Source organism: Egretta garzetta, unplaced genomic scaffold (genome assembly GCF_000687185.1).
Source record: "Egretta garzetta isolate BGI_Z169 unplaced genomic scaffold, ASM68718v1 scaffold214, whole genome shotgun sequence".
Lineage (NCBI taxonomy): Eukaryota > Metazoa > Chordata > Aves > Pelecaniformes > Ardeidae > Egretta > Egretta garzetta.
Window position 1 is genome coordinate 978,241 of NW_009259491.1, and position 10,140 is coordinate 988,380.

A 10,140-nucleotide genomic window follows, 5' to 3' on the forward strand; every position below is an offset into this window, starting at 1 on the left:
TTCCCAGCCACTGGCTAGTTCTGGGAAATAACAAACCCAGGCAGCTCGCCTGCCCCAGCCCACGTGTCCTCAACCACAGCCTTCGCAAACCCCTTCAGAAAAACCCAAATGACATTTTGGGGCAGAGACAAAGTTTTCTGGACATGGAACTAGCTTTTATAGCTGGTCCTTGTCTCTGATCAAGCACACCAGAGTTCATTAAAAGCTTCTTTGAAGAGTCACAGCCAGCAAGCTGCAAAGGGAGTCAGACCTGCAGAGACTTGGGCATCCAAAGCGTAGGGGGCTCTTTATCAAGTTTATAACTTTGGCATGGAGACCCAGCGCCTGCTCCTGCGTCTCCCTCCCCAGCACTGTGTACACAAGTCTAGGAGTAAACAGGAGCAAGGTGAAAGTCAGCCTTTCCCAGACAAAAGCACATGGAACTTCGCCAGCCTGGGAGGTGGCAGAAGAGGGGGCAGAGGTGCAGACCTGTTAACTCTTTGTAGCCTGCAGGGACAGACAAATGGCTCCTGGGGCTTTTATCAGGGGCTCTGTACTACAGGGCAGTTGTAGACCTATGCTGCCATGGGCAGATGTCCCCTTACACACCACAGCGCACATCTAGATCAGCTTAACAAGAAAGGGCCACTGGACAACATGAGCAGTGGCCTGCATGGCTCAGCCCTGAAGCCTGGCTATCAAGAGATCATTCTCACAAAGCCACCACCCTGGTCCTCGTGCTGTCCTGCATCATGAACCAAAGAGCACCGAATCCAACAGGGCCTTTCCAGTGCAAGGATGCACTGTAAACCACCAAGCCCGAGAGAGGGGATTTCCAGTTCACTTCCACCAAGCTCTTGCAGGAGCAGACAAACAGGGAAGGCTTTAAAGCTCACGCAAAGCATGCAACGGAACAGGGGTTAGGAGCTGAGCTCAGCCCCTTGAAGCACACCAGGCAGGCCCCCAAAACCAGGAGAGTGGAGGAACCGCACAGCGCTGGAAATCAGGCAGCTCAGATCAGTGCAAGTCAGCCAAAGAGAGCTGACCTCCGAGGGAGGGAGGCACACAGCAAGGTAACAGGCAAAGACAGCCCCATCTTCCCATTTTAATAATCATTAAAAGTAAAGTTATTAGAAGTGACACAAGCTTCTGGCAGAGGCAGCTCCTGCCAGCCTAGTAAGGGAGGGGTCTGTATTTCCCCCCAAAGCACCTTCACTCCCTCCCCTCCCTCCATGCTCCAGCTCAGGGGCGAGGGGGGAACCCAACCCACAAAAGTCACTTTTGTCCTGAGAGCAAAGCAAATATCAATATTTCAATTCAGGCCACACCTAACTCCTTCAACACATCAGCCACAGTAGAAAATCCACTTGTGCTAACTCCTTGTGCTCATGCTTGGAAGGTACCATTTCACCCCTCTGTCGCTCCTGGTCAGTCTGTCCCACATCATTGGCAGTACACACAGCCCGCACTGGCCTCTGTGCCAAGGAACAGAAGTTAAACAGCTCCCATCCAGGCACATGTGTGTGTTCAGTTGTACAACAGGCTCATGCCACAGCTTCCAGACAGTTAAACACTCCCATGCCTTTGCTGAACACTTTTCAAAAGGTCCTAAGCAGGCCCACAGGCAGAGCAACTTTGGGCAAAGCCAGCCTTGCCTGTCTCCTCTCCGACAGCCCCTGTACAGGTGCACTCCCATCACAGTGATCTGCAAAGGTAAATCTGTAACACCTCTAAGGACTAAGGGGGAAAATCAGAGACAGGAGCACAGACCAGGCAGCTCCTGGCTGGCAGCAAGGGATTGCACTGCATCTCCAGTACCCCAGGACCAGTTATCACATGCTATCTCTTTGTGCCTCTTATCAAAGAGGGAAAAAAAAATATATTCATTTTTTTGAATACAGGCAAGGAACAGGGTCTGGCTCAAAAGAAAGAGCAAGAGCAACATGCAGGCTGATTAACTGTTCAGCTGGTAAAAGCACCACCCATTCAAGGTGACTTAAGAGAAGCATCCCCAGTCCCTGTCCAACCAGGTAACCATCTCCCTGCAGCCACATGCCCCGTCCTGCGTGCTCACCCTCAGCAGCCCACGTGCTGCATGGGGGCAGGCGCAGTAACGCACGTCCAGCACCGACACAGCCTCAGCCTGGGTCACTCCCCGTCTTGCCCCCACTCCCCGTGTGATTCTTTAAGCCGTGTGGCCACAAGCAGCTCTCCTGGCGGCTCATGCGGCAGCGGAGGCCTAATCCCCGTGACAATTACACTGTAATCCCGGGCTCTGGAGAGCGACCCACTGTCACGGGTGCCTCCCCTACAGCAGGGATGAATCCTCCCAGGCTCTACTTACTGAAAATAGGCTTCCCTGCACTTCCAAAGTCAAACCTCAGTTACCTTTTAACTCACGTGCATTTGCTTACACACAGCCTGCTCTCCTCAGAACACACCGTAGGTGCGTGCCTTTCAGGCCATGCTGTAGAAGCAAGCAGGAGGACAGAGAAATTACAAAGGAATGAATTCTTGTTTAACTGCTCTTGCCTGATTATCAACCAAGAGCAAAGCCATAAAGATTGAGTCCTTGCCAGACAAGCACATGCTGGGATCTGTTTACTGCATCGGTGGCAGAATGGCTGCTTTAAATACTCCATGCCCACCTCCAGAGACCTCCAGAGCCCAGGCGGGAAAGAGATGACTGCTTCCCTCCCTCCAGCTAGAGGAGATAAAGCTCAGCAGGCAGTTGCAGATGGCTGTGCGCCAATCACTTGCCCTGAAGCAAATAAAGATAAAGTTCAGAGGAAAACTGCATGAGAGGGAAGCAGGAGCTTCATGTGACTTGGGAGGAAAACAACTGTGGCAGCTATTTCTCACCCAGGTTCTTCCAGTCATGGGCAGCAATGCAATACACACCTAGTTCATGAAGAGATTATATTTTTATGGTAGTTACAAACCTGATCATAGGTATTTCATACACTTCACTACCCCGGGCTCAGCTCTGAAGTCGGAGAAATCTATTTAAGGTTAAAAAAAAGGATTCAGAAAGGATTCAGTTTTTCCAGCTCACAACTCACTCTGAGTTGCCCTACTCTATACCAGGAGGCTCCTATTCCATCCCTGCCTGTGGAAGAAAAAAAAAAAAAAAGGATATAAAGGCAAAGCAGCTTTTCCATCAAGGATGATTTCTCATGCTGATGCTTCATGCTTGGGATATTTCACGTATCGTATTTCCCCCTCACGCTGGGGAGAGGCCTGCCCTCACTGCCCTTTCCTAGAATACAGCTACACCCCAGTATTTCCCTGGACACACACAACAAGCAGAATTTCCACTTGGCAAGAAACACATGATGTGCATTTTGGGGATCTTTATGCTACCTCATGCCAGAGTGTTAGCAAAATTAAGCCAGGCAGACACCCAACTTCAAAGGGTGCCTTTCCTAGCTGGCTCACCATACAGCTAATCTCAGCTTGTTTGTACAGTCAAGATTCCCAGTGCTGCACCCTACAAATGCTTTCCCTCCCACAATCCATTTTAATCCACTCAGAAGTAGTAGCCCAAATATTTAGGTTTAGCCCAGGCAGTTGAGCTCTGCCAGCACAGCCATGCTATTTAGAGTTTTGCTCCGCTGGCAAAGCTACCAGCAAAAATTGTAGCAGAGGAAGTTATCGGCACAAAAGCACTTGAGATGGAGTATCCATGCCACTCCACTATCAGGCTATACCCGTGTAAGCATTTATACAAGCAAACATTTCAGCAGCAGGGATTTTCCTAGTTAGCTACAGCAGCAGAGGCTGGGGGTTTGGTGTATGTGAGGGGTTTTCATTTTGTTTTGAAAAGAGACATTCCCAACTTGTGCAGAGGTTACCTTGGCTTGGGCCCAGAAAGCAGACACAGCGTGTGCTCTTGGGGATAATGCAGCTGTACTTTGGGAAACCTGTCACTCCTGAGAGCATTTGCGTCTCTGAGAGCTCTGGACTCCCGGCCAGGCTTCCTCCCCTCTCCGAGCAGGGGGTGAGCAGCTGGCAGCAGTATTCCAGCACTCCCTGACCATGTCTCTGCACCCACACTGTCACAGCCAGGAGCAGAGGGACCCAGCTATTGCTTTGGTCACTCCTTCCTTGGCTCTGCAAAGCCTGCGCTCAGCTGGACTAGAAAGTTGTTTAGTAACCAATGCGCAGGACCAGCTCCTCATACCCAGCCTCAGGAAATTTAGAATTAGCGCCAAGAACAGCCCGCACATAAACAGTCTCCTGCAAGATCCTGGCTCCAGAGTCTGCTCCACTGCACACTGTGGATTTGCAATAAATATTTATCTCACTGGGGAACAGAGTCTTCCAAGCAAAAGCTCTTGACATCAGCAAAGACTGTGTTTCCATTTGGGGGAAAGTAGAAGTTTCTCTGCTTTTAAAGTGGGACACTAGCCCACAGAATAAGCTTCTGCCACCCTCCTAGCACCACCCTGGCCAGGATCCATCCCTCCACCGATGGGTCCCACTCCTCTGCAGGCCAGGGCAGCAGCACCCATCGCACCAGGAACCCTCCTTCCAGCCACACTCCCCTTACACACCGAGACTGCTGGCTGTTGTGCCATGCAGGCCATTTCTGTGCAAGTCCAAGGCAGGCACCTTCACAGTCATTAATGCAAGTTAACATTTCTTATTATTCCTCTAGTTTGACTGTAATGGCAGCTAAAGGGCAGGAGGCAGGGTTAGCCTCGCATGGCAAGGCCACGTTGCTTGGTATTGAAGTTTTACAGCAGACAGCAGAAGAGTTTTAGCTGAACTGTGGTAGTGACACCTTTTGCCTTCTGCAGCTAAGGCAGAGCACCATCAGGAGAGAGAAATCCTTCCCATGGCAGGCTTTGCTTTCCCTGACAGAAGGCAATTTGCTTAAGCGAGAAGAAACCTTGTTTTTGCTTGACATTACACTAGCTGCTTGGGTAACCGTACTATGGGTCTCCCAGTCTCCTTCCCGCCCCAAGGAGTGTCTCTCTGAGATTTTAATTAACTGCTTTGATTTTTAAGTTATCCCAATAATTTGTTTAACAACAGCCTCTTGGCATTTTATAAGCAGAGTCTCAGCCTCAAAGGATTTAAGGATAAAACTGACAAAGAATGCATACTTTCAGCAAAAATATGACTTTTACAAGAAGTGTATTTTTTTTTAAGTCAGCCAGCCTTCAGAAATTGAGAGAGACGCAGCTACATCTTGTGTGTTTTCCCCTCCTACGCTGACATTTTCTCCAGATTCAGGATTAAGTATTTAACCCTCCCTCTTTTGAGACTTTCCGCTCCTTTAGCTTGCTTTGAACACTTGCAGTCATTTCAGGTAACACTGCTGCTTTCCTCTCTCCCCCATGCAACTCATTTCCAACTGTTATCTGTCTGAAAAACGCAGCAACCACAGAGCTGTCAGAGCAAGTTAGTGGCTACTCACAACAAGGCCATTTTCTGATCTGCCTTTGCCAACACCAGCTCAGCTACTGGCAGCAGGCATATGCCAGAGCCCGATAGCTTTTTGCCCACCATCGCCACAACCCGCAGCAGATTAGACAAGAGTCAGCAGCGAAGGGCTCGGTGCCGAGGGCAGCACCGCCTGCCAAGCAGCACTAGCTTTGCTCGTCACCCCTTTTCTAACCAATGTGCTGCAGCGCCTCGGAAGCCCGAGTCATTGCTTTGGGTAAGGGGCCAGGGCCATTACTCAGAGGGTGACAGCAGAGGCTCCTGGGGCTGCGAGGCCAGGCAAATGCCAGAAATCCCGAGTCAGAGCACGACTGCTGTGAGCCAGGGCTGATGGCGATACGCAGCAGAGCTGGTCAGAGGCAGCAGCATTTACTGGACAACCATTCAGGCACATGCTTAAAGACCAAAAAAAGTCTGAACTAATCTAGAAGCACAACCCTAACAGCTCATTAACATAGGATCTTTTACAGCCCCTCAGAGCAGGAGCTTATTACAAATTAAACTCTTTAACTAGGCTGCCCCATCTATTCGGAGCCACCAAGCCCAGTCTCATCACAAGAGTCTCATTCTAGTGCAAATTATTTGAATCCTTAATCTAAAGCGTTTGCATTCCACCGGGTCTCAAACAAACAGCCAGACATGCTCCGCAGCAACAGCCTGGAGGTCAGGCATCCGCAGGGTTTGTCCCCACCGGTTTTGGTTTCTTCAACTTACGTTAGCTTCTCGTTTGAGGCTGCAAACTCTGCACAACCCTGCTGTTGTTACAGGGCATAAAGAAACAAGCTGTGCCAAGGGGGAGAGTGCAGCTGCAAGGAGCTAAGAGCTGGCTGAAGAGGATAAGTGTTAACTCAAGAGCAAGGAAGTGTTTTGAAATATGGACACTCCGCTTTGTCTAGCTGAAGTGATAGCTGGAAGAGTTCTGCAGGATCAGCAAGCCACAATAACTTAATCAAGTAATCTTACAAGTCAACTTAAGTCGGACCGTAGAACCACAGTTATCATGCTTCCCTTGTTGATACAGTCACTACTGCTGAATTTAAAAAGAGAGAGAGTTGGTTTTAAAGACAAAGACCATCAACCCATCCATTTGAGGGATGCAACACAACCTGGTGTTAATTTACAGCCAGCCAAGTTGATTCAAGCAGCCAGCACATTTTCAACAGAGCATTTACCAGCACCACAAGTCGGAGGGAAGGGAAAAGCAGCTGCAGGAGTTGTGCCGAAACCCGCAGGCCAAGCGGCCAGCCAGGTTCCCTCCTCTCCATCGTCACTCAAAGTCAAGTTAGCAGCTTCCAGCTTCATGGTGGAAGTGGGACACAAGCATATCAAGAAGACAGTAAGCCACCACAGGAACACCACACATCACATTAGGGTCCACTTCAGGCGTTTTGAGAAGAGCAGCAAATGGCCTCCCCACCCCAACCATTCAGACAGCCTAAGGCAATAGTAAAGCCATTAACAGAGGCTTGGATGGGAGGGGAAGACACACAGGAGAAAGCATTTTCACAGTTGTTGGACTGGATACAGGCCTTTGCAGGACCTCAAAGTGCCAAGGCCTCAGGAGACAACAGCAGGAGGGGCAGGAAAGAGAGCAATCACCTTGGCTAACAGCCTCAACTTCCTAGCGTGAATGAGTCTCTGGTATCTCTGGTGAGTCCAAAAAGTACCAAGTTCAGCCCCAATCTGCCTCTTGAGTAAGCTGCTTGGAAAACTCTGAACCACAAGAAAGTGCTCTCCAGCATGGGAGCCGGCAGGCATTTAGGGCAGATGAGAACTGGGCAGCAGCGCTGCTTCCCTGACTGCGCCCCACACACTGCGGGGGTGACTGCTCCCACCCACCTGGGCACCTCCACCTCCAGTATGGACAAGGTGCTGGGCTGGAGGGTCCGTGCACCCCTGAACTCCCACCCCACGAGTTGTGCATACAGTTCAACAACGTACGAGGTGCTAGAGAGACTACTTCTTTCTACACATTACAGCCAGCTCTAGGTTCGGCAACCAGAAGTCACAGGCTCCTTCCCTTCAGGACTAAGGGACGTCACCTTAGACACTAATTTTGCTGCTCTGTCTTCTAGGGAGGCTGAAGTAAAGCAAGGATTTGCTCTACATGTTCAGCTGCCCCATGAGTTTGCCAAGTCAGAAGGTAAAATAAAGTAAAGAGTGGAGATAGCAATGTCTTGATTTGATTGGGAGGGACAGATGAGAAACTGGGCAAAGAGCAGAAAGAACAGGCCTCAGGGATCAATGGCAGCAGGACAAGCCAAACCGGTTTTAACATTAATAATGCTGCACTACTTTCCAAACACAGCTATCATCAACAAGACACCAGCTTTGCCAATCAGGAGGCCTCCAAGCATGATTGCTTTAAACCAGCAAACAGAGCTCACAAACAAGCACAAAGCCTCCCCCCTCTCCCTGAGCAATGCTCTGGCCACAGCTTCTGGCCTGGATTTCTGGTCATCTGCGCTGCTGGGGACGCACACACACCACGTGGTGCTGCACGGAGACTTTTTCTGCTTACTTCGAGGCAGAAAAGTAGGACTGCTGCAACAAGCTTGCAGCCCATTAGCACTGCTGTGGCCCTGCTGAGCTCAGGGCACTCAGAGCAGCCCAAGCCTGCAGCGGGCAGACAGCTCTGCTGCAGGGGAATACCCCTGGCTTCCCTCCTGTGCTGCTAGGGGCACTTTTAGATGCTAAAAGCACAGGGAGAGCCCAGCAATGCCATTCTGCCCAAGCAAGGCAGACCTAGAGTCCTTCATCAGTTCCACTGATCCCATGCCTCGGCTGCACTGGTGGCTTTCTGCCGGTCCCCAGCTGCAGGCCCCTAAAGTCTCCTCTGCAGGAACCCCATCCTCGCACGGCACAAGTGGAGGGGAGCACCCTGCCTGCACAGCCTTTGCTTTCCAGAGCACTCGATCAGAGAGGGCCAGGGAACATGGCGGGGGGGGACGGGGACGTCAGACTTCAGCTCCAACCTCCCCCCACCCCACGCAAACAGGACGACGGTCTCACATGAAGCCGCTGGGCTGCTGTGACACAACCCACCCACAGCCTACGCGCCAAACGTCACGCTTCGGCACTTCAGTAATATTCCCCACCCTCTTACACATCCAAGATTGCTTCATGCGGAGAAATCCCATCTACACCAGAGAGCCACACAAGGGGAAGGGAGCCAAGGCATTTTTGTTTGTACAGGCTTGGGGGAAATATTCAAGCACCGAATCACTCTCAAAAGCCACGCTCTTACATAAGCACAAGAAATACAATCCTTGTCTTGTTAAGAAGCAGCTACCTGTCTTCACCCTGCCCACACCGAAACACCACGAGCCGCATGCTGTGCAGCCCTGCACGTTTTGGCAGTGCTAATGAAAAAAAGTAATAATATGGGAGGAGCTCCAGAAGAACTTTCCCAAACAGTGTGTCATCCTCACCTCCTCCCCAGCAGCCTCCAACCCAAACAATTTGTTTGGATAAGGCTTTATAGTAGGCCAGTGTTACTTCCCAAGCATACACTCCATTTTAGGTAGCTTAAAAGATACGGACAAAGACTCTGTACAAGTTCTATATAAGGATTTACAGAATACATCTGTGCAAAATTTGTTGTCTTTGCAGAAATCCGATGCTTGCAGACCACTCAATTCCCCAGGGACACCAAGTTGCATTTCATACCAAACATGGTCAATGCAACTTCCAGATGCTGCCTGCCCCAAAGGTTTGCCCTACTAGTTTGGGCCAGTTCTCAAACGAGCAATCCACGTGCTTAATAGCAGGGATAAAGACACCAGATTAAAGTGGATTTGGGCTGGTTGGTCTTAGCAGAGAGTAGCTGACAATTACTACAGATGCTCTCTGCGGGAGAGTTTTCTCCTCTACAGCCAGCAACCCCCAACCCTGTGTCCCTATTAGAGAGCAACAGAGCCTTATCAGTTCTGATCTGCCCACCCAGCCTTCAGTCCAGAAGGAAGTAATATGGATGATTAAACCTAGTTTGGAGAGCCCCTGATCTCCTGCCGTTACTCAGCAGCTCTTTCAGACTAGCAGAGGAATTGCCCTGACTATGCTAGCAGCAAGAAGGGGGGGGCAGACAGAGAGACACACACACCAAAAAAAAAAAAAAAAAGAAACCCGAAGATCTTCTTCACCACGAAGATCCCACGTGCACTCAGCTTGAAGCATCCAAACTGGTTCACCTCATTCTATATTTAAGAGTCTCTTAAACCCTCCATAGTAATGCATCGTTTTTCACTCCCATGTGGAAGTGAGGAAGGTTTGATGCACACAGAAGGACACCAGGTACTGGCACAACCAAACTCAGGTAAGCCTGGAAAGCCTACCCAGGCACTGTAATGCACTGCGCATATCTAACCCATCACACATTCACAGTAAAAGAGGGATTAAAGGACTTAAGTCCACGAACAGCAGTTGGAGATCAAAGCTGCAATGGAGAGGCAGTTCATTTCTATCACATGCCCTTGTACCCTGTACTGCCCTAATTCCACCAGCCCTGATTACAGAAGAGCAAGAGGAGGCAAACCAGCACGCGGGGGGGAAGGGACCTGTGGGGAGCAGCGAGTGACAGGGCCCGAGGTCTGCACGGGGCACACTGGGCCAGGACAACGCTGCTTTGGCACCAAGCGGAGGAAGCAGCCCGCAAGCCTGGAAGGAGGCAGGGGAACCAGAGGAAGGAATGGGAGCTGCCCTATTGCCATT